At 44.3% G+C, this 25,505-nt stretch overlaps 1 protein-coding gene across 5 annotated transcripts in view; it reads right to left on the minus strand.

Annotated features, from left to right (window-relative positions):
- The window catches only part of DOCK10 (dedicator of cytokinesis 10), a 2,208,289-nt gene that overhangs the window by 893,697 nt on the left and 1,289,087 nt on the right, over positions 1-25,505 (minus strand). The gene's annotated exons all lie outside the window — the stretch shown is intronic.

The following is a 25,505-nucleotide window of genomic DNA, read 5'->3' on the forward strand; positions in this document are numbered from 1 at the left end:
AATACTAGTACTACTACTACTACTTAGATCTCTGCCTTGTTGTGCTCTGAAACACCTGTGTAGTAGTGTGATACAAATAAAATATCAATAGCAAAATAAATACTACTACAATTAATTCTACTACAAAAAACAATAATGTACCCCTAACCGTACATTATGTTGGTATTAAACGTTACTGGGGGGGTCTGCTTAATATAAAACATGAGGCTCAAGATGGAGTGCTTTGTAAAGGCTCAGAACATGGAGATGAATTCATACTCTGAACATTGATGCTCTGTACATTTATATTCCCAATATAAAGTAATCCAAATAATTCACATTTTCTGATTTTCTGTTGTGATTATCCATTATTAATGTAGTCGAAATTAATGTCATTGGAAAGTTTTAGGTGAACCAGTAATGTCTATAGTTCCATAGTTCTGAACCTCTTGAAGTAAGGAGAGATTTAGTCATATTGGTGATGTTAACGAGATAGGTGCTATAGTTCAAAAAGTGAATAATGGTATTTATGTAGAACAATTAATTAGGCTGCGTTTAACAATTCTAATGCTTTATAGTTAAATATCTACAGGGTGCTAGGCAAAACAATGAAGTGAGTTTGGGTTGGGGGTGACTCACTGGAAAACTAATATGAAGAGAGCATACCAGGCCAAACATTAGCAATACGAACGGATGATAATGTGGGTGATCATATTAAAACTAAAATAAATTAATAGAGAAAAACTCACACATTGGAAGATACATTTGAAATAAAACAAGTATATTGTCATTTAATTGTGCTTTAAAATAGGATCTGTCGTGTAAAAGTCTGCGATGGAAAAGTTTGCATGAGAAATGTGTGAACCCCAAAAGGTTTTCACATTTCTCATGCAAACACGCATTAAAACCCCTAAACTCCCCCGCCCACACCCACAACACACCCACCACACACCCCCACTCACACCCTTAACAAAGCCCCACCCACACCTCCAACATACCCAAACCCTACTTAGCTTTCCTTCACACTGTCTCCCTGCAGAGCCAGTTCCCTTTCACTTCCATGATCGGAAACTGGCCCGCAGGGTCCTTTTTTTTCCGTAAGCTGCAGGGGTTTCCCCCGCAGCCCCCGCTCACTATACTATAAAGTGTAGTGAGCGGGGCGTTGCGGGTGACACCCCTGCAGCCACTGTCTTTTTGCGGGGGGGTGGGGTGTTATCCCTCCCACCCCAAGTCCGACTCCACCGACACACCTAAACACACACCACGAAAAGTTCGGACTTTTGGTAGTCCAAACCTTTTGTGGTGTTTGTTTTAGGTCTTTTAGTAGGGTCGGACTTTTGTATACGTTAAAAACGTACAATACCGTACAATATCTGGTTCAAAATTGTTTACACCTATACATGGATGTCAATTGATTTATTCTGACCTGGAGTATGCCATATAGCCATCTCAAGTTAGCTGAGATTGTGAGTTGCCTCTGTGCACTTTAATACAAAAGAGAGCCTGAAAGTAATGTGATTTTGCTCAGGCAACAGGACTTTGACAGAAACACAATTGTGGTACAAGGGCCTCTGGGTAAGCATGATTTCTGGTGCAGTGGAGATAAGCAAGTACGCTTAGATCAAAGATGGACAAAGTGCATTATTCAAATGTATGCTGTTACATGCTAAACAAGTAAAGAAAAAAGGCGCACAATAGGTACCATGTGTTGTATGTTCTAATCAGCAGTACACGCCCACTAAGAGAAGAATGACAAAGTTTCAAAGATGGATGTAGATCTCCGATTGAAAAAGTGTAGCCACAACCACTCATGAGTTAAGAGAAATGTCTCTTTCAACTAATGGGAACACATCCTTGGAAAAAGATAGAACAAAGTAAAGTAGTAACTAGTTTATCACATAATATGATGCTAATCAGTTATACTGTCAATTAGCACTCTTGGCGTAGGAGGCAGCCAATCAGGTGATACGGAACGTTAGCTGAAACAGCTAATCTAAGCCTGCGTTCCAAGTCACCTGATGGCTGGTTCCCCCGACCCGCCATCTTCCCCCACAACATCGTAGTCATTTTGTCCCCCACCCCCAAAACCCATTTACCCAATTTCTTTGGCAGTGTGTGCCACTGGTGCAGCTCCTGCAGCTTCTGTCCCTGCTCTGTTTGGCCACCATGGAAGGGGACGAGGTTCTTCATTTGGAGCCCTGCATAAGTATTCCATGGTTCTCATCTTTGTATATTATTTTCTTTTCTGGACGACACAAGGCTACCTGTTCATGGAAAGAAAATACTTTCCTGCTAGCCCTGTCCCAGTCCATGGGATGGGTGCTAATAGCATTAAGCACCTATTAAGCACCTGTTCCAAGGGCATGAATGGGTGTTAATGTCCCGGGGCCCTCAATACATGACTTTGCTTCACTCTGGCCTTTAACTTGGGCCCCGTACCAGTAACACCAGTTTCTGCTATTGGTAATGGGTGATTTATGCTTAATTGTTTGTTTTGTCAAATATTTGCACCCAGGAAAGACAGATTGATCAATCACAATCTGCCTTTCCCATACACGATTGTGCATTCACCACCCACGGCGGGGAAAAATCATGTAAAAAAATGGCTGCTGCCATTGAAATAGAAAAGGGACTAGTTCGCTTTTGGATGCCAACGGCCAATTTGGAACATGTTTTCCATGGCCTTCGACCTAGTATCTTTTCCATGTTAATGGCAGCAGCCATTTTTTTGTCATTTGGTTTTCTCCGATAGTTGATGGGCTCACGCTGAGCTCATCTCCCTTCGGATGAAAAAATTAAATCTTTCCACACACCGGTAAATCCCGGGGTGTGAAAAGCTTTCACGCCTGGGCTGGGGGGCAGACAAGGGGTTTAACGGCATGCAGCCTGAGCTGAGGCCCTCGCTTCACTCGGTGCAACCAAAGCTCAGCCTGGTGGACCGTTAAACCCCATGTCCGCCCCATAGCCGGGGCATGAAAGCTATAATCTCATATAAAAGAAAGTATGTGCCCATGTGCTTTGTGATAGTATACAATCTATGCATTCAATATACACAATAAATCAAGTATACTACATAATTACATCTATAGAAAAAGAAAGTAATATTAGAAAGTATATATTTAATTATGGACATAACAATTGCATTGCTAATATTGATAGTCATTTCTTTTAAATAGAAATTATGAATTTGTATTCCAACAAAACAGATATCCTTTCGAAGTACATGAATGTGTATGTACGATTCTTCTTTGTAAGACTGTCTGTATGTACTTACAATTGTATACCATAAGTTACATTTAAAGAAACAAGGGCACACTACAATGTAATGTGTTGTATGAAATATGTTCATATATGGTATGTAACAAAGCAGAGTTGTCATATTTCAAAATGTAACAAACTAAACTAGTGATATCAGTGATGTCATGTATAATGTAATTAGTTTTGGCACCAGTGATGTCATCTGTGATGTCATAATTGTGGTCATACACTGCGCAACAGGGGGTGCAATGTTAAGGGGACTTGCTTCAAATGCGAGTGCTGAATTTCAAGGGTTTTGTTGCGTTAAATCGGATCACCTTTTCTCTGTTAACAAGGGATTTTTCAAGGGATCTGAAGGGTTTTCTACATTATAGTTTCTTTTGGACCCACTAGCCATGGCCTTCAGCCTTGGCCACTGTACCTGTTGCACCAGTATGTTTTATTTGGGGCCCGCTAGCCATGCCCTTCTGTAATTGCCACTGTACATGTTGCATCAATACATGTTTGGGGGCCACTAGCCATTGGTCCACTGTACCTGTTGCACCAATAGGTATCTTTGGGGCCCACTATCCCTGGCCTTCAGCTGTAGCCACTGTATATGTTGCACCAATACCTCTCTGTGGCACAAAGACCCATTACCCCTATCTAGTAGATGTGATCACTGTAGGTGTAAAATATCCTTTTTTATTTTTACTCTTTTCTGATTCCCATGGGATTCCCCCAATAACAGCAATGAACTAGACATATATCAACAATACACTACCCATGCCCGAGGGATCCTCCTGGCATTCTGCCGATAATACACATATGTTTGAAAATCAAAAACATTTCCCAATCCTCTCAGGCAATCACCAAGTGCCCCCTCCTCATTCCATGGTCCCCCCACTCCCCTAACTCAGCTGTGTTTTCCCTCCCTGGCCCTGCCTCATTAGCCCCTTACACTCTTTGGTTCGTGTGACACCTTTATTTTGGAGCTCGTCTTCAATTGTAGCCGCAGGAATCTCACGAGATTCCCCCAGTATTCCCCTGATAATCTGCAAACGTTTGAACTCTAACTGGCACCTCAGACCACCTCCAACTCTCCAGTTTCACATGCTATCTATACTCTTTACCGTCTCCGCCTCTATCCTTATGAAATTGCATGCTTATTCCTCCTCCAAAAAGCACCACAGGAGATATAGCTATTGTTTCAGGAGCATAAGGCTCCCACTTCCCCATCAAATATTAAAAGAAACTACAGGTAAGATTTACCCCAAACCTGTCCCGGAAATTAAGTCAACGTTTCGTGCCCAAGTTGTTTCTTATTTGGTTCAAATCCAACCAACAGTTTTTGAGCTTCGGCTTTACCATAATTGGACTTTTTCTCTATGGGAAAATGTAGGGGAGCAAGCCGAAAACATTTTTTTTTGCTTTGCTTTCTTGTTAAAGTTTTCATTTTTAAATACATCTTTCTCAAAATGTCCAGTCTAGTGGTAAACCTTTTGTTTGTAAAATGCCATCCAAATCCATCAAGCAAGTCAAAGTTATTAGCAATAGAATTTTCAGATTTCCTAGGACTCAAGGCTATAACATTAACTATAAGGTGGCGACTGCTGCCCTATTTTGAAGTTTTCCAAGTGTAACATTTAGCTTCTCACTTGTAATGGTCAAGGGATGTTGGTCTGACTGTGTTTAAATTTGCAGTGTTGATGTGCTTCTTATTCTGTAGTAAAAATATCCCCATTAGTTTCATCACTATGCTAGGGGTCGATTTCTCATATGATGCGTTCAGCTTAGTTACCGGCGTGCTGCCAACAATGAGTTCATGTTAAGAAAATCCAGGCTTCTGCTCTGCCCTTAACATACAGGCATTAAAACCATTTTGTCCGGAAAATGAAACAGAATTCCAAAGGCTAGATTGAAATCAGAGATAGTTCATTAATAGAAAACCACAGTTTATGATAGATAATATAAATATAACAATGACAGTACATCCTCATTTGAAAACGGAGGGTCAATTATTGTCCAAGTTGGCCACATGCTTTGTTTTTTGTATCTTGCATGGGCCCTTTGAAAGGCATATTCATTCACACTAACCTTTAAATTAAGTATTGGTCTAAAGCATAGGCAGGGTTTGAGATCCTTCACAATCGTGCGAGGTACTGAGCTGTGTATGAGAGTATATTCTCTAAAAATGAGTAGGAAACTCAGTTGGAGTAGTGTAACAAGTGTTTTATTTGTGTAGTCGACAAGTGATCCGACCCTCGGGGTCATTTCCAAATACCTGGCGCGATTGGGAAGGGTCTCAAACCCTTGCTCTGTTTTCCCAGTCCAGGGCAGTGGGGCACTCTCCTAAGAGACACCACTGCACGCAGCAGGGTATGCTAAGATACAGAATCAGGCGCAGAAGTTCCACTTTTCTAGTGCTCCCTCTGAACTCTTGTTCTAAAACATGCCACTTTACATGAGAGCTTGACATTGCTTGCCTGGACATTTCTTTCATGCCCAAGGAAATTACTGTTTGCAGTGTAACAGACTGTTTATTTTCAGTTTTATTCTGAAAGGTGGGGTTCTCTTGAATACAATATTTTTTTGTCTTTCCCATCCCACAGAAACATTTCCATTGTAAACATGTTTCTGTAAATGTGTTTGCTCCTTTTTGTTGTTTGGTGTTATATATTGTATTGCCAAGAAATCAAAAGAACTTGTATTCAGTTTTGTTGCCATTTCATGTCATGTCTGAACACTGATAGTAAACATATTTGAAATGTAAGGCTCATCTTTGATCAATTTTGACAATGTTAAACATTGTTATTTTCTTAACAGGCTTTGGTCTTTGGCTCAAATAGCACACATGGGTGTGTATATTTGCAAAGTTACTGTTCTGCGATAGCGAGAAATGGGGCCTTGACCATAAAAATTAAACCCATTATAAAACATGAAATGTAAGGCTGTTACTTCAGGCCTGCACTTATCTTGGAAGCATAATACATCTGATGGATGCCTGGATGGCACATGAGGGCATTATTGTATTTGTATATTTTTTCTTTTTTTTGGGAACATAGTTTCAACCAGCAACACAGCAAAATAATGAAGGGGTTTCTTTAAGGTTGAGGAATTAAGACTGTTGATATCTTTAAGAAAGCTATGGAAAAGAGAGAGGTTTAAAAGGGATGTACTAGCAGGTAGGTGGTGAAAACTCCTTGACAGTACTAGGGGTATCTGGATAAGTGGGTTTGCAGGAGCGGTTGATAGTCCAAAATATGGGTGCCAGTTCATGATGAAACATGCACAGATGGACTTGAGAGCAGCGTTGGGACTCAGGGTGAGGAATGGGCTTCAGCGGAGCAATGGGCTTGGGACAGGGATGTTCTCATAGTATAGATTGGGCCCATAGCTGCACAGGCGTTGGGACTGCAATGACACTAAGAGCATTAGTAAGACCGAAAACATAGATTGGGGCCAGAGCATGTGTGGGACTTGAAGTAGGCATGAGTATCAAAAAGGGGATGAGTGTCAGGGCTGAGCTTGCCGCTGGGTGGTGTTAAGACGGATTTCTGAACTCTGTCCTGGTGGCGCAGAAGTTCAGAAGGCCAACCTAATTACTTGGAACAGGGTAACCTCTGGACAAGCCAGACCAAACAAGGTAGCGATCGCGGCGGTCAAGACTAGGTCTCAAGAGGGGTGAGGGTGACTGAAAGCCCGCAATGAGCACACAAAGCAAGAGCGCGTACAAACTATTCCAAACAGTTGTTTATATCAAAAATAGATACACATTTATTATAAGGCCTTGAAACTAATAACCACAGTAAAAGCAGCAATATACAACGATATTAAACCAACACATACACTATCCACCCAATATATATACAGAATACACAGTTTCACAGCATTAGCAGCACGAAATATGTTATCCACCTGCAGGGGAAGGAAAACAGGCAGTGCGAACCAATGCGTGTGATATGTCCGCCTTCTGAGGCCCCTAACTAGATGGTAGTCCAATCCCTACGAAGAGTGGAGCCTAGCGCTCAAAAGTACCTGCACACGCCGGTGCCAATGGGCAGAAGGTGAAGCTCTTCGGAGGACGTTGGACAGCTCTGTAGGGTGCCCTAATGAAGGAGGACACGGTCCGCGACTCTAGCGCAGCCTCCACTGTGAGGCAGAAGCAGGGCGCGAGTACGGACAAGGGGAGCTGTATTTACAGCGGGGAAAAGCAAGGGGCACTGCAGGAGGGCGACCAGATCCTAGCTAATCTACTCACCGGTCCCCGAAGCAAGCAGGCCCGAGCTTCTCCTCGATAGATGCAGCTTCTGGCAGGTTCTGAAGAGCAGGGAACGTCTCCTCGTCGTGCAGAGTAAAAAGACGTCCCGATCGAAGAATCCTGCACAGTTTTGTCGCCACGGCAGGGCAACGGAACGGCCGGGTGTATTCAAGCCAAACGAGCACCGTTCACCTCTAGCTTAGGGTTGCTAAGCAAACGAAGCGTGTGAGCGTGCCCCGGACTCAGAATACCACCCAACCTGTCGTGGGATTACAGAGCAGGACTCCTTAGTAAGCTGGTCAGTCAACTGGATGGCCCAGAGACACTTCCGAAGGCTTACGGCAGGAGTTGATGAAGGTGCCGGGAATAGCTGGTCCTGCTATTCCAATAGGTCGAAGCGCCAGTACAGGCCTTCTTGTTCGATCTTAGGTGGAAAGGGCTTCACCGGACGACAGCGATGAGGAGCAGAAGTTCTTCAGGGGGTCACCAGCGATTCCTCGGTCCAGCCTCGTGTTCGCAGGATACTTGGCTCCTGTATCCCTGGGTTCGTAAGAACTCAGGAGATCGACCAGGTAGTGGTGTTTCCAGCTCCCTCTTATCCACGGTTCCCTTCGCGCCAAAACGGAGGGGAGCCAATGGGAGATCCGCTCCTCAACACACATACCATACGTGGACCAATCACGGACCACAGTGGTCCCAGGCATTCACACCACCCTAGACTCTCTGGCACCCAGGATGTGTATTGGGACCAGACAGCCCAGCCCACATCCTGGGGGCACTCAAACGACATGTAGAAGCCCGCGAAAGCAACCGTGTTTCGCGGGAAACTACATGCCCAAATAAGGAAGGCCCCGGGTCGCCTGACCCGGGGGAAGGTAAAGGGAGCAAGACGGACAGTGGACGAGACAAAGGAGCCTCGTGGTCCGGCCATTTTGGGTAGCCGGGCCACCCTTTTGTGTTCGCGGCAAAAAGGTGCTCAGAACGGCAAAAGGAGCTCAAAATAAACCAAATGATCGCTGCCACCAGCCCAGTCCCTGAATGACTTGCACCGATCCAAAAACCATCCTACAAGAGTGTCTAGTGTCTGTAGAAGGCTAGAGACCCAAGAGAGCTGTAATTTAGCTTACAGTGCCCTCTTGTGTCGTGTTGCACTAAAATGGCGACACGATAAAAGAAACTACGGGAAACAGCGTTCCCCGGTACTGACTGTCTTAAGGGCATGTCAGTTTCCCCGTAAGAAAGGAGCGAAAGCCCAGAGGAGTACGGCAGAAGGCTGCACTTCTCTGGCAAAGTCAAGAAAACAGGTTGAAAACAATAGCAAAAAGTTTAGGGGTTGCCACATGGAAGGAAAGTTCCCTACAATAACGAAATCTTTCCTAACACTCGCCCCTCCCAGACTATGGACAGGGGGAACTAATCCACCCCTGGATGAGTCTCTTGTTCAGGTCGGTAAAACATTCTGGACAACCCATCAGCATTGCTATGTTGGACACCTGGCCTATGCTCAATAGTGAAGTCGAAGCCTTGTAGACTTATGGACCACCTAAGCAACTTTGGATTCTCCCCCTTCATGTTCATTAGCCACTTTAACGGCTTATGGTCAGTCTGCACAGTGAAGTGGGTCCCATAGAGGTAGGGCCGCAGCTTCCTTAGGGCCCACACAACAGAGAAACATTCTTTCTCTACCGTGGACCATCTGAGCTCTCTGTCCTTAAGCTGGCGACTAATAAAACCGATAGGGTGTTCCTTACCCTTCTCATCTACTTGTGATAGTACAGCTCCTATCCCAGTGTCAGAGGCATCCGTCTGCACGATAAAAGGTCTTTGATAATCAGGGGCCCTGAGCACAGGGGCCTGGCACAAGGAGTCTTTTAAGCCATTGAAGGCCTTCTCACACTCGTCGGTCCAAGTTACCTTCTTGGGTTTCTTCGGAGTTGTGAGGGCAGTCAGAGGAGCAGCTATGGTGCCATAGTCTGCTACAAAATTGCGGTAATAACCCGTGAGTCCTAAGAAGGCTCTCACTTGGGTTTGTGTAGTGGGGGTAGGCCAGTCTTGTACTGCTTGTACTTTACTGGGGAGAGGCTGTATCCTTCCTCCACCTACTTCATGCCCAAGGTAAACCACTGAGCCTTGTCCATTTTGGTGAGGGGCCACTGGGACACCCTCAAAAGAGCTAACTGAAGGACTGCTTGGGAACAGGTCGGGGAGAGGTTCAGACTCCTCTTCCTCAAGGTCTGAAGCCAATAGCAGTGCTGCGATTTCGACGCTTGGGCCGAAAGCCTTCAGCCTATTCATGTGATACACTTTGGGAGCCTGTCCAGGCCTTCCAAGGTCCACTGAATAGTTAACCTCACCCAGGGGCTCCACCATTGGGTAAGGGCCTGACCATTTGTCCTGTAAAGCTCGAGGCCTTATGAGATTCATGATCAGGACTTGCTGACCAAGTGTAAAGTTGATGAGGGAAGCTTTCTGGTCGTACCAATGTCTCGCCAGCGCTTGCCCTGCCTTCAATTTATCACTAGTCAAGCCCATCAGAAGTACCATCCGTTTTCTGAGCCCTAGCACATAATCAACTACATTGGTAGTAACAGGGGGAGTGGGCATCTCCCATCCCTCTTTGACGATGGCTAAGGGTCCCCGTACGGGATGACCGAACAGAAGTTCGAAGGGGCTGAAGCCAACACCCTCCTGTGGTACCTCTCGGTAGGCAAACAGCAAGCATGAAACAAGAAGATCCCATTTTCTTCTCTGAGGCTCCTCCAGAGCCCCAATCATGCTTTTTAACGTCCTGTTAAGACGCCCCCCCAGACCATCGGTCTGGGGGCGGTATGCAGAAGAGAACCTGTAGGTGACCCCACATTCTTTCCACATAGCCTGCCTATACTTCGACATAAAGTTGCTGCCATCATCCGGCACAACTTCTTTAGGGAAGCCAACCCTAGTAAACATGCCGAGTAAAGCTTCCAACTGGCTTGGCAGTTACAGTTGTAAATGGGACGGCCTCAGGATACCTGGTGGCATGGTCGACCAGCACCAGGATAAACCTATTGCCTGAAGATGTTTGCGGGTCAAGGGGACCAACCATGTCGATCCCTACCCTTTCAAATGGTACCCCCACAATTGGGAGCGGTACCAACGGAGCTTGGATTGTCGCGCCAACCTTACCAGGCAACTGGCAGGCGGCACAACCCCTGCAGTGACTTTCTACTTGCTCCCCCATCTTGGGCCAGTAGAAGTGCATGGATAACCTTTGCTTGGTCCTCCTCATACCAAGGTGACCAGCAAGGTGAACGACATGCACCAACTGCAGGAGGAAGGGCCTAACAGCAAGGGAAACCACCAACCTCCTATGGTCTCCTTCTGTAGACTCTGTGGGCTCACTATACAGGAGTCCACCTTCCTGGTAAATCCTTTGCAACCCAGGAGGTTCACCCTCAAGCTGGGAGCAGGCCTGTCTCCTTAGGCCTTCCAGAGATGGGCACTCACGTTGGCCCTTACTGAAGTCGTCCCTATCAGGACCTCCTTCAACTAACAAGTCTTTTAGTTCAGGATGGTCGTTGGGGTCGAACACTTCAGGCATCGCCACCTCCTCGTCAGGCTCGGGCGATTGACCAACTCCCTCCACCGCAGTGGTAGGCGAGCTCGGGGGAATATTCTCTTTCCCCCGTCGGGACTTGTTGACTCCTTTCGCCTTGGGTTTCCCCTTCGGCTGGGGCGGCGTATTGGACTTGGCCAATGCTGCCCGTGCTTGAGACCGTGTGTAGGGTCTTTCGGCAGTGTCTCCTACGAGCCCTAGAGCTCTGAGATCATTGCCCAACAAGACCTTTCCCGGGACGTTTCTCTGAATGCTCACTGGAATCCTAACTGCTGTACCATTTAAAGTTAGATTAACAGGGATCACGGGAAACATACGGAGGGGGCCGTCAGCCAACTTAGTGGGCATCAGAGTAGCTCTGGCAACTTCCTCTGAGTCTACCAAGGTAGAATCCACTACAGTTCGACTGCACCCACTATCCCTAAGAGCTGGAGTATCCACTCCATTGATCAGCACACTGTCTTTAAAGTAGTGCTTGGTATTATCCGGAATCCTAGCATACGCCTCTGCGACTTTAGGCTCCCAGGAACCCAGGGACACTAAAACTACCTCAGCCTCTATTCCGCTGGGAAATGAGTCTGAGGAGAAGGATGCTCCTGTAATCTCTTCTTCCTCGTAGGAGGAGAAGGCCAGATTAGCGGAGTGGACCCCCAAAGGTCTAACCTTACAACGGGGATCCCCCTTCACATGGTCAGTTGCTCCACAAGAAAAACAAGCCCCATTGGGTCTGTTTACGTAGGGAGGCTTATTATAACCAGAGTTCTGTTTCGGAGGCGAACCTCCACTACCCTGTGAGTTCTCGTATGGCTTACCCTTATTTTTCTTTTTGTGGCCCTTATGGGAAGAAGATTTAGCAGATTCCCCACCCTCCACATCTTTGGACTTTTTCCCTTCCTCCTGCTTACCAGGATGAGTTTTGTCCTTATGGGACACTCGATGTGACACCCATAAGTCTGCTGCAATGGCCAGCTTCTTAGGATCTATCTCCTTCGAATCGGCCAAATGCTGCTTAAGCTCCGGGGAAGAAGAAGCAAAAATGTGTTCCAGCATGACCAGATTGATCATGCCTTCGAAGGTAGAAACCTTATAACCTTCAACCCAGCCAGTTAAGTTTTTCAGGGACTCAGCTACATACGACACCCAAGTACCACCTTCCTTTTTCTTATACTCTCTAAACCTTTTCAAATATTGGGTCGGAGTCTTCCCAAACTTTAAAATGAGAGTCTGCTTCAACATTGCAAAATCAGCGCGCTCAGCCTTCGACATTTCCATAATGGCACTGCAACCAGAATGGGGCAGTCTGCTGAGTAACCATGCAATCTTATCCGCATTATCAACCTCTTGAACCTCGCATGCATACTCAAACGCATTTAACCAGTCCATAATGTCATTTCGTTCCTCATACACACTGAGCAGGTCTTTTGGAAACCGTGGATGAGAGGAAGCCCCAGAACCATGTCCAGGACCCTTGGACCCATTTGCGAACTGAAGCTTGGCCAGTTCCAACTGGTGATCCCTGTCTTTTTGTTTTTCTGCCTGGTCGATTTTCAGTTTGGCTATGCTGAATTCAAGCTCCTGCTGCCTAAACCGCAGCTCTTGCTTCTTGAATTCAAGCATAGCCTCCCCATCAACACTGGCAGAGGAAACGTTAGACATTACATCCTCCCTGTCCTCGTGGTCGTGATGGATCAGTGCAGCGGCAGAACCGTCGGTTCTGCCAGTGAGAGCAGCCCCACCACCTTCTGCACTGTCCTCGGAAGTTATAGCGTCAAGCTGCGCTTCTTGCCACGCCACGATTCTCTGGATCATTTCCAATTTAGTGCCTTGAGAGGAAACCCCTCTCTCCGCACACATCTTCTTCAATGTTTCAGATTTCGAAGCATTTAAGGTTAATAAAGTATTCGTTTCCATACTGTTGATAAGACTATGGCCTTTTTAACGTTATATTCAATACTTTACTGCGTGTCCTGGTTGGAATAACCTGAAAACGCCTTAGCTCGTGCGCAACACTGGATACCTTCAGTCGTATCCCACCGCTGACACCAATTTGTTAAGACGGATTTCTGAACTCTGTCCTGGTGGCGCAGAAGTTCAGAAGGCCAACCTAATTACTTGGAACAGGGTAACCTCTGGACAAGCCAGACCAATCAAGGTAGCGATCGCGGCGGTCAAGACTAGGTCTCAAGAGGGGTGAGGGTGACTGAAAGCCCGCAATGAGCACACAAAGCAAGAGCGCGTACAAACTATTCCAAACAGTTGTTTATATCAAAAATAGATACACATTTATTATAAGGCCTTGAAACTAATAACCACAGTAAAAGCAGCAATATACAACGATATTAAACCAACACATACACTATCCACCCAATATATATACAGAATACACAGTTTCACAGCATTAGCAGCACGAAATATGTTATCCACCTGCAGGGGAAGGAAAACAGGCAGTGCGAACCAATGCGTGTGATATGTCCGCCTTCTGAGGCCCCTAACTAGATGGTAGTCCAATCCCTACGAAGAGTGGAGCCTAGCGCTCAAAAGTACCTGCACACGCCGGTGCCAATGGGCAGAAGGTGAAGCTCTTCGGAGGACGTTGGACAGCTCTGTAGGGTGCCCTAATGAAGGAGGACACGGTCCGCGACTCTAGCGCAGCCTCCACTGTGAGGCAGAAGCAGGGCGCGAGTACGGACAAGGGGAGCTGTATTTACAGCGGGGAAAAGCAAGGGGCACTGCAGGAGGGCGACCAGATCCTAGCTAATCTACTCACCGGTCCCCGAAGCAAGCAGGCCCGAGCTTCTCCTCGATAGATGCAGCTTCTGGCAGGTTCTGAAGAGCAGGGAACGTCTCGTCGTCGTGCAGAGTAAAAAGACGTCCCGATCGAAGAATCCTGCACAGTTTTGTCGCCACGGCAGGGCAACGGAACGGCCGGGTGTATTCAAGCCAAACGAGCACCGTTCACCTCTAGCTTAGGGTTGCTAAGCAAACGAAGCGTGTGAGCGTGCCCCGGACTCAGAATACCACCCAACCTGTCGGCGATTACAGAGCAGGACTCCTTAGTAAGCTGGTCAGTCAACTGGATGGCCCAGAGACACTTCCGAAGGCTTACGGCAGGAGTTGATGAAGGTGCCGGGAATAGCTGGTCCTGCTATTCCAATAGGTCGAAGCGCCAGTACAGGCCTTCTTGTTCGATCTTAGGTGGAAAGGGCTTCACCGGACGACAGCGATGAGGAGCAGAAGTTCTTCAGGGGGTCACCAGCGATTCCTCGGTCCAGCCTCGTGTTCGCAGGATACTTGGCTCCTGTATCCCTGGGTTCGTAAGAACTCAGGAGATCGACCTGGTAGTGGTGTTTCCAGCTCCCTCTTATCCACGGTTCCCTTCGCGCCAAAACGGAGGGGAGCCAATGGGAGATCCGCTCCTCAACACACATACCATACGTGGACCAATCACGGACCACAGTGGTCCCAGGCATTCACACCACCCTAGACTCTCTGGCACCCAGGATGTGTATTGGGACCAGACAGCCCAGCCCACATCCTGGGGGCACTCAAACGACATGTAGAAGCCCGCGAAAGCAACCGTGTTTCGCGGGAAACTACATGCCCAAATAAGGAAGGCCCCGGGTCGCCTGACCCGGGGGAAGGTAAAGGGAGCAAGACGGACAGTGGACGAGACAAAGGAGCCTCGTGGTCCGGCCATTTTGGGTAGCCGGGCCACCCTTTTGTGTTCGCGGCAAAAAGGTGCTCAGAACGGCAAAAGGAGCTCAAAATAAACCAAATGATCGCTGCCACCAGCCCAGTCCCTGAATGACTTGCACCGATCCAAAAACCATCCTACAAGAGTGTCTAGGGTCTGTAGAAGGCTAGAGACCCAAGAGAGCTGTAATTTAGCTTACAGTGCCCTCTTGTGTCGTGTTGCACTAAAATGGCGACACGATAAAAGAAACTACGGGAAACAGCGTTCCCCGGTACTGACTGTCTTAAGGGCATGTCAGTTTCCCCGTAAGAAAGGAGCGAAAGCCCAGAGGAGTACGGCAGAAGGCTGCACTTCTCTGGCAAAGTCAAGAAAACAGGTTGAAAACAATAGCAAAAAGTTTAGGGGTTGCCACATGGAAGGAAAGTTCCCTACAATAACGAAATCTTTCCTAACAGGTGGAGACTCTCCTTGAGACATGATGAAAATTGAGTGGGGGCGGACCTTTGGAGAGATTGGCCTGAAGGAATGTTCAGGAATGATATTTGGGTAAGGGGCTTGGACAGGGCTGAGAAAAATGATTGATAAGGTTATTATTTAATATTTATTTTATTATTTGTAGTTTTTATAAAGCACACAACGGTTTGACTCTAGCTGGGCTGAATAGGGAGATCATATCTCTTATGTACATCATGATCTCCGAACTGTGCAATTATGTTACGATCAGATACTGGCCATGTCATAAATATTGTGATGATTGATTACTGTAAATGGGAAATCATGAGTCTATTATGCTACATTTGGTATTATAATATTATCAGGTATTTATATAGCACGTCATGCCTTATTCCTCCCACTTCACTTTCATCTAATGGGGAGATACACTCTGGGGTACTTTTTTTACCAAGGGTGAAATTGAGGTACAAATTAGATGTTTAAAGAAAGGCAAAGCTGCAGGCCCAGAAGGAGTGAGACCCGAAGTGTTTAGCTCATCCATGGATTGGTGGGCCCCAGTCTTTCTACTGGCTTTTAACTCCATTGATGAAACCCTTGTCGTACCACAATCATGGAGAACAAGTTTAATTGTCTCACTGTTTTAAAAGGGTAACATATTGGATCCCACTGCTACATCCAACAGCATTGTTGGATGTCTCAAATAAGTTATTTGCATGGTGCTTGGCCAAGCGCTTGGAAGAATGGGTAGAGGACAATTCGATCATTCTTGATACACAAGCGGGTTTCCGTAGAGGTTTCTCAACAATTGACCAATGTTTTATACTAAACATGTTGGTGGAGAAATATATCGGCAAAAGAAAGGTGTCTTCATGTTACCTTTCTCGATCTCAAAAAAGTATAACCACAGGCTTCCTCCTGCTCCTGTTTCTCTTACGACTAATAATAGTCAGATCCACGCAAAACACATAGCATGAAGTACTAGTTATTATCACTCCAAATAAACAGACCACTTAACATGAGGATCAACCATGTTACTTATTCAAATGACATGTTTAATTAAAAAATAAATCATAATTATTCAGGTTGCCTATACATATTATTTCATAAAACATATAAAAAACATACAAACAAATCAATCTACATAGTACGCAATTACATTCATTCTGGGTTAGTGCATTTTTGGCGTACACAGTTGCACCAATTGGCTTTTTCATACCCTACTGCCTATTTTATAGAGGTTCAAGTGATTATAAGAGCCTCTTCTGCGGAGCGGTGTCTTAACAAACAGTGCCAAACAACCAAGAAGACAGAATCATATCTATTCCTATTGCCTAAGTCTAACTGGGCCAGGATTATCTGTGATGATGGCACTTCACGGTTGTGTTTTTCACATTTTCTGAGAGTTCTAGAATGTCTATGTGCTCCTTAATATTATTATCTTTAGGTACCTAGCACCATCCCCGGTGGGTGCTTGTTGATTATCACCCTTTATTTCGTTTCAAGTGAGACAATGGATAGGCAAAAGTGTTGTCGATGCACTGCGTTTCGGCCTTAAGAAATGGGATAGTCCACATCCATGCGGTGGTCTTCCCTGTTGATTGATAGCAGGCCTTTGTCAGGACAGAGGAATTTGATCTAGATGTTTAATCTTCTAACCCCTATTTTTTACATACCTTTCTCGATCTTACAAAGGCCTTCGACACAGGAGACCGTCATTTTCTGTGGACAAACCTTAAAGAGATTGGTGTGCTCCTAGGAAGCCTCCAGTTAATTATGTTGCTTTATGGAAAAACATCAGCAATGGCAAACCACAATTATTCTGGTGTGTTTGTAACTAACGTAGGCATAAAGCAAGGCTACCCTCTGGCACCTTTGATCTCTTTCTCATTGATTTTAACCCTCATGCAGCAACTCAGGGTCTTATCCCACCTCTTCTAAATGGTGTGAAAATCAGTGCCCTATTGTACGCAGACAATACAGTTCTGTTAGCCCTTGCTCCAAGTGGTTTACAGCAGAATCTGGAAAATGCATATAAATATTTCTTGGGTCTTGGTATTCATTCAGCTGAATATGTCTTAAAAAATGCTTGTATTTGGTAAAGGGAAATTATCATTTAAATGGTTGCTGAACAACAAACCCCTGGGGGTGGCAAATGGATATATAGATTTGGGCCTTTTGATCTAAACAAGCGGAGGTTGGAGTAATCATACAAAGGTGGTATGTAAGTGTGTCTCTACAAGCTTAAAGAGTCTTCTCTGCTTTTAATATCACATTGGTGGGAAACGTTTTGACATGTACCTGCAGGTTCTTGGTCCAAAATGAATGCATCCGTTCTTTATGGAGCAGAGATTTGGGGTGCAGCTTCCTATGGGTGCCTAGATACAATGTCATATCTCTGCCATCAGACGTGAGGTACATTAACTGCCAGTGAAAGCACGCATCAAGTTCAAAACTCTATCCCTGGCACACAAATGTATCCACAAAAAAGCTACCACTTACCTCAATGACATACTCACACAGAAACCTGCAGGTAGAGTCCTCAGATCCAATGCCAGTAGCTCCCTGTTCATCCAGGCTTCAGGAGTGAACAAGCTGGAGGTTGTAGCTTCGGAGTTACACACCCACCCTCTTTAACACCCTCCCGATGAAAATTAGGAACGAGCAATCATAGACTGTATTAAAAAATCGATGTCAAAACATGGCTATTCAATAAGTACAAATAGATATGATATGATGATAGGTTATTTATAACACGCTTAATACTCAGAGGTTTATAAGCGCAGACCCGGGGATTGAACTGGTGTGGCTTCCTGTCCTCTTGCTTCCAATGTGAGCACGTTGCCACTGAGCTATCCTCCTGAGACAAACTAATGTATGGCATAGCAACTAATGCCATTCATGTAACCTATGCTCTACGTGTAAAACACTGATACCAATGCCATAACTCTAACAAACGCTGTAATACCCCAGGGTTTGGGCATTGTATAAATGCTATTAATAAATAAATGTTGGAGAGGCTTGCAGGTACTGCCAACCAGAACGCCCGTTGATGGTTTAAGAAATGAATGTGGGATAGTCAGCTTATCTTTATAAAGCAAGAGGAGGTTTTTAGTGTTTTTTTTCTGAATGTGCAAGTAAATACCCCAAACTCTAATGTAACGCATGTTCAGCGTGACTGCATGGTCAACTCTAGTAAAGGTTTGAAGTGTTGGTATAACCATAGAATCCGCTTAATGAAATGTGTGGAAGCTGAGGGATGTTGGGGCTGTGGCCGATGCATCACACAGGTAGCGGCGATGACTACTTAAAGGGAGAGCTGTAGAACTAGAATGTAACGCTCTTTATGAGAGAAGTGTACATTTAAGCTCTTTGAGACATTATTCTCCATCACTCAGAGGAGTGGGAGTAGTCCTCACTGTGCTTAAGATCAATACCCCTGAATCCCGAAGACTTACATTAATGGCCCTGTTAAATGTGCCTCCTTTGAGATCAAGAACTCCATGGCTGTCCCGGGAAAAGATCTGCCCCTGTGGCTTGGGTCAAGGAGAAGATGTATGGCATTTTTCATTGGAATGTTCATTTCTGTCTTTATTAAGTAAGCAGGGTTCTAAAACCTGCCCTTATCAAAAATCAATTATGGACACAAAGGGATGCTATGGATTGTATTGTAAACTGTGATGATGTGAGGTTTTTAACTGAAGCAGCCCATTTTATTAAGAATGCATTGGAGGTGGTTAATAGAGATAGGTGAAGGTGTGTAATGTGTTTGCGATGATCTTTTTAATGTATTTTATTATCTTTTGCTGTATTTTTCTTACCTGTCGAGACAAGTATGAAGAAATATGATGGATTGTATTTCTGAAATAAAAATGTTTTCTCCCACTTCTAAGTGCTTTAATAATAGCACTTATTACTACCCAATTTAATGGTGCTCAACTTATCTACCCCAGAAGGGTGACAGGGAAGTGCATGTTTGCCTCCTTTGTAATATTTCTCAAAAAGCGACCAGTAAAAGACCCAGAACTTGGTACAATTGGGTTCTTTTGTATTTGGCTATACAGGAGTTTTTTCAAGAGAGGATACTAACTCCACTTAATATAGTCTCTACATTGGTAATTGTAATTGGTAGTGAGATTGGTTATCTCCTACTAGTTTGGGATCAACCCAAAACAATCTCTCTCTCTTTTTCGGTAAAGATTACCTGTCTGATTTTAATCTCATCAGAGGTTTGAAGTTTGTCCAGGACATTTTTCAATAGTGATTAATCTCTATGAGCTTTGGTTTATGTTGGTCATCTGGTCTCTGGTGGAGGCAACATTTTCGTATCAGTGCCCATCGTTTCCAAAGCAGTTACTTACTGTAGTTTAGAATATTAAAAGTTCTCACATATTACTTGTCCACTTTATGCCCTGCTTTAATTTCAAATAATTGTTTAAAAAAATAAAGAGAACTGCTTCGACATTCTCTCTGTAGTCCTTATCTATTATGATGTCCTCGACACCCATTCACTTCTGGATAACCAGTCTGGGGCATGGAGCAATGTGCCCTTAATATCCCACAAAGATGGCTGCGTGCATACCAGTGTGAAGTTCTTCCCCAGAAGCAACCTCCAGCAAACATATTTCAATCATTCTCTCAATCTCTCGATCTCTCTCTCTCTCTCTCTCTCTCTCTCTCTCTCTCTCTCTCTCTCTCTCTCTCTCTCTCTCTCTCTCTCTCTCTCTCTCTCTCCCTCTCCGTCTCCGTCTCTGTCTCCATTTCTCTCTCTCGCTCTTTCTCTTTCCCTCAGCACCTTGTGTGTTACATTAGGGAATTCACCTTCCTCTGCTCCCCTAAAACGGTTTTCTTTGGCTTTCTTCCAGTCTCTCAGCTCTTCTTGCACTTCCTTTTTTCTCTAAGAGCCCGTTGTGCCATGTTGGCTTGTGGCTTAAATACAACTCCCAGCATGTAGTTCTCTCAGCACTGCCCATGCTACTCTGGTTGACTAGAGCATTATCACTATTGGGAAAAAAGAACACCAAGGGTATACTGTGCCTTGACATTCATGGGTTAGCTGAGGGTACAAATACAAACCCAGCAGTTAAGTGCATATTTTGTAACATTTTTCTTGCACAATTTTATAATATACAATTTGGTTTAGTAAAACAATCCCTAGAACAGGATTATTGCAGAAGAAGTTCTTTGGATTGAAAGGTGAGATAACTTTTTATTCCGTTTACCGGAACGTTTTCATTCCAACAGAGTACAGGTTTGCGGGTGGGGTGACCCGATTTACCTCCAGCAAAGAGCTGGCAGAAAACAGCTGGTATTACTGGTGCAACCAGTGCCGGTAATACCAGAAATCCCAACCATGGATTGCTATGGACTCCATGTAATGGGGATTTACCTACTATTGTAATATGCCAGTTAATTCCGGCTTAACAGGCGCAGGTAACGGTAGGTCGTTTGCCGGTATACTGCTAGAATTATCGGCGGGATACCGGCAAACTAATATTGAGCACTTGCTTGATTGGTAGATCTCTGCTCTGCACTTTACAAAGTTCGAGTTCTGAAAAAAAGTGAAACAATAGCACATTTGGAAATATCGTTCTTCTCTTTCCACCCGTAGAGATATATTACTATGCTTTTCTACAGCACTGAATCACCACCATAGTAGTTTCAAATCACCAATCCTTGCCCATACTATATTGAAAGTCCACCTGGGGAAATCAGAGTTTCATCTGATGGGAAAGAGAGCATGATCAAGAGTGAAGTAAGATGGAGGGAACGTGGTAAAGGAGTTTGCAGATGCAGATATGGAGACTGGCATGTGGAAATGATTTGCACTATCTTTTAGAGGGAGTTCAATCAGAACATTGCATTGAATGAACATACACTTTTTGATTCAAAGGGAAGCTTTCAGTATTATAAGATAGAGATTGAGTATTTGTGTGCATTTGAGGATTTGACAGTAAGCCCCTCACACAGAGAATCCTGGCAGATATATAGGCTTAAAATACCAGCAGTGTCTGCTTACAGTGATGCGGGTACATTCTGGAATATTAATCCCAGGACTGCCAAGCCAAATCCACAATGTCTAAGTCCAAGAGTAGAATGTGTGTAGAGGTGAACGTTGTTGGTAACAAAACGCAGGGGAGTAGGATAGACAGACTTAATAAAGTACATATATCATGCATATCCCTAGGGCCTAGATGTAAAGTAAATAATGTACTCTTCTTCTTCTAAGGTTGACCAATGTGTTATTCGCTTTATGCAGAGGGTCAAATGTCAGTGGCATCTGGAAAGGGTTTGGAGACTTGAGCTTGCATACTGGCGGTATCCAATGATGACTATGATCCTTATATATATTAGTTGGGTTTAACTACTGTGAATTTAGCATCATGGAAGGAGACACAGTCAACAGATTCAATGTATAACAAAGGATCTTTATTAAAGAAAATGTCAGGATGGAGTAAGGCCTAACTAGCCATATGCTAAGGTGTGACTTCCCTACCTAAAGAAACTAAGGAAAGTCTGTGTCAGAAAGTTCAACTGAAAAGTCTGTCTATGTCCAAAAACATATGCTTCCCATCACAACTAAAACAAAACAATGTGTAGGGGGATTTACACCATAAACTTAACAGTGTTCCAATAGTAAAGTTCTGAGCTAATTCCATCTTGGGCTTACTCTGCAGCTTATTTTCCCCAAATATCAACAAGTTCATTTCAATGTTCAGTTTACCTTCTTGTGGACCTAAAGTAGTAACGTTCCAGGCTTTTATAAAGGTCAGGATACCCTTCACCAAGTACAAAATAGTTCCAGGGCAACACGTCTCAGAGCTCCCTTTCCCAAGTTCAATATTAAAGAATGACACAAAAGGCTTTGTTCTTTAGACTGTGTTTCAACAATTCTTTACAGTTCAGGGTTCTCTTCAACAAACTTGGTATTCGACAATGATAGCTTTCCTTTCAACACAACGGCAAACATCCTTGTTGGCACATCGGGTCCTCTGATAGTGGCGCAGTTGTTAAATCACATGGTCTACCCATTACAGGGCACTCAACCAGGAACCTTGCATTTGCTTTCAACAGTTCTTTATTCAACAAGTAGTAGTTATCTGGTCTAGGCGCATTTGTTGGATCACACGATCAACCCATTACAGGTCACAAAACCAGGAACTTCCAGAGTAATTCAATATTCAGCCAACTTTGCCTCAGAAACTTTTATTCAATGCAGTTTCCAGTTTGTGTTCAGTTCATAGTTTAATATTACTAGTTGTGATGTTTCATATAACTCAATGTTCAAAATGAATAGTCTTTGTCCTTCCTTTCACTTTGATATTCAATAGATGCAAGTTGTGCATTCTTCATTTTGCTGGTTTCATTCAATTCAATCTTCAATAAGGGCAACTTTGCAAGTTTTGTTCAATTCAATATTCAATAAGGGCACCATTGTCCATTTTGTTTGATTAGGTATTCAATAAGTTTAACTTTGCCAGTTTACAGGGACCGCTATACTATTTGTGATCCCTTGGAGTGCTTGGGTGCTTCTTGTGCCTCTGAAACTTACCCGGACTGGCTGATCCTTTCTGGGTGGCTTTTCCCCAGATTGGAAACCATGTTTGCCGGGTGCTTCATCCACCATACACCGGCTCTCGAGCGCAGCTTCGCCTCCGATCTCTGACAGCATTTGCTGCCCATCTTCCCTCCCAAGGGATCTCCTCCTGCAGAGTCGCAGCAGCAGGACTCCAAGAATCTGGATAGGCGTCTAGCTTCTCACATGGCTCCTTCTGCTGTATCTTCCTATATCCCTTTTTCTCTCAAATGCATCGGCATCCCGCATTTTATTCACCTGTGGTCCTTCAATGGGCTGCAGGTGTATTACATTATTTAAGGTTGCCTGACTCTGATTACAAACACATTCCTGACCTTCATGCATCTTCTTCATCCGAGAACCAAAGTGGTGAGAGGAAGTGGTATCTAGTACTCTTAGTTGCTTCTTCCTCATCTCAGTACTAGAGTGTGTGATGTCCCTAACGCTCACTTTTTCCTTCTTCATTTCAGTACTGTTAGATACTCCAAGAGGAGAATAAAGGGGAACTTCCTTAAAATGACCCATAAACGTCAGGGAAAGATTAGGCTGGCTATCAAGAGGATAAAGGGAATCCTGAGTTTTGTCCAAATGGACTTTATTCCCAATCCTTCTTTTTCTCTTTCTGGTATGGCTGGATTGATAATATCTCCTGTTCTTCTCAGGGACATGGGGAAGAATATCCCATAACACCTCTGGGATAGGGTTTTCTTCCTGAAAGGGTAAGGTGTGACAGGGTCTCACCTAAGTGCATCTTACCTCCAATTCCAAGGACCCTTCACCCAGGTGATCCTCCGTCGCTCGTACATCCCTAAGATAGGGATCCAAAAGCAATTACCCTTCCCATGCCACCTGCATAGAAGCCCAAAGGGCAGTAGATGTTAGAATGCCCTCAGGTTTCTCACACTTCCCATTAGCATATGATGATAGTTCAAAGTGAAGTAGCAGAGTGAGAGCTTTGGGCATACTATCCGTAACAATGTAGTTCCTTGATCCATTTTAAACGGATGGACAATACCTCACAGTGCCATGCTGATTTAATAGCTGCTGTGTGGATAGATGTGAAAATCAGACAGCAGGATAATGGAGTCAACATCCTTGCATATACAAGATCTCACATATAATTGAGAAAAATATTCTGACATTGCCAGTTTGCATTTGAATTTCTTGCACATAGTTGTTGTGTATTGCTGAGGTGAAATGTCACAACATAGTTCATAAACAAATGCAGTGTACAAATGATGACTTGGACATATATATGTGTGTGTTTATATATATATATATATTCAATGAAAAATCTTAGTTAAGGGGACGTTATGGTTAAGTTGCACTAATAAAAACCTATGAAATTCAATGGAAAAACATTGTTACAGGGACGTTAATATTACTGGTAAAACTGAAAAAAAACCTCAGAAATTCGCCAGTTATGGTTAGCTAAGCAACCATAACTCTCACCACCAGCGTGCACTGTTAAGACTAACACCCAGGACATCAAAGATGACATCACAAATGGAACATTTCTGAGGTTTTTCGGTTTTACCTGTAACCATAACGTCCCTGTACCAACGTTTTTCCATTGACTTTCATAGGTTTTTATTAGTGCAACTTAACCATAATGTCTCTTTAACAAAGTTTTTTCAGTTTGCGTCCAATTTACGTCCAATTTACAACATTTCACCTTAAAACTCTGCAATTCCGACCTTCCACCATCATTTTTAACACTTCAATACTTTTTCCACTGTTGTTGCTTCTGTCGACGTCCGCGTAAGTCTGACGTCACTGTGGACCTTCGGCACAGTGCCAAGTGACCATAGATAGACTCAATACACTTTTCCAACATTTCCATTAGCATTTTGTGTTATGCAAATGAGAATAATGGGACGTTCATCCCCCGTTGCAGGGACTGGAACGGGGGATATGTGCCTGGCAGCCCAAGTTATCGGCCCAAGCAAAGTGTGTCCGTGTGCATCCTGATGCCTGCAGGCTTTGGCGCGTTATTAATAAATAAATAAATAATGAGGGCTCCGGACCATTATCCTCCATTGCAGCCCCTGCAAAGGGGGATAAAGGCCATTAGTTCCCTCTGGTTCCCAAAGCAGCCAAAGTGCAAAAAAATGGATTTTTCCAAGATGGCCACCATGGAAAGAGAAGGCGGGGCTCAGTTCAGAGCCCCTCTTCCCTTTCCATGGCAGCCTGCAGAAGGTGAAGTCAGAACCCTATGACCATATTACCACAAGCACATTTTTTCCCTTTCAACCATATCCTACTTTTGAATAACTTTATCACATAGCCAGACCTAGGTGGACATGGCCACTTTAACACCATTTTTCATCCCTCGCGGTCAAGGCCAGTAGCAGATTGTCCAGGTCATTACCTTATACCATGACCCAGACAATATAGCCACTGCCCATGGCCACAGGCTACACCTCAGTCACCAAAGGTATATCACTATTTTTGTACTTGCATTATGACACTTGTCAAAGAATAAAACCCAGGCATGTTTGCGAAACCATGCTTTCAGGTCCTTGCCAATGCTCCTTAAATGAGTTTGCTTGAAATTCGCCCATGTTTTTTCATTTTTCAAAAGTTTGAAAATGTATGTACATACAATAGTCATATAACTTAGCCCCCAACTTGACAAAATACATTCAGACTTTACACAAACATTCAAGGTTGGGTTATAATCTTTCTGAAAACATTTGTCCACATTTGTCAA

The sequence above is a fragment of the Ambystoma mexicanum genome, chromosome 10, assembly GCF_040938575.1.
Source record: "Ambystoma mexicanum isolate Mex_15411 chromosome 10, UKY_AmexF1_1, whole genome shotgun sequence".
Classification (NCBI taxonomy): Eukaryota; Metazoa; Chordata; class Amphibia; order Caudata; family Ambystomatidae; genus Ambystoma; species Ambystoma mexicanum.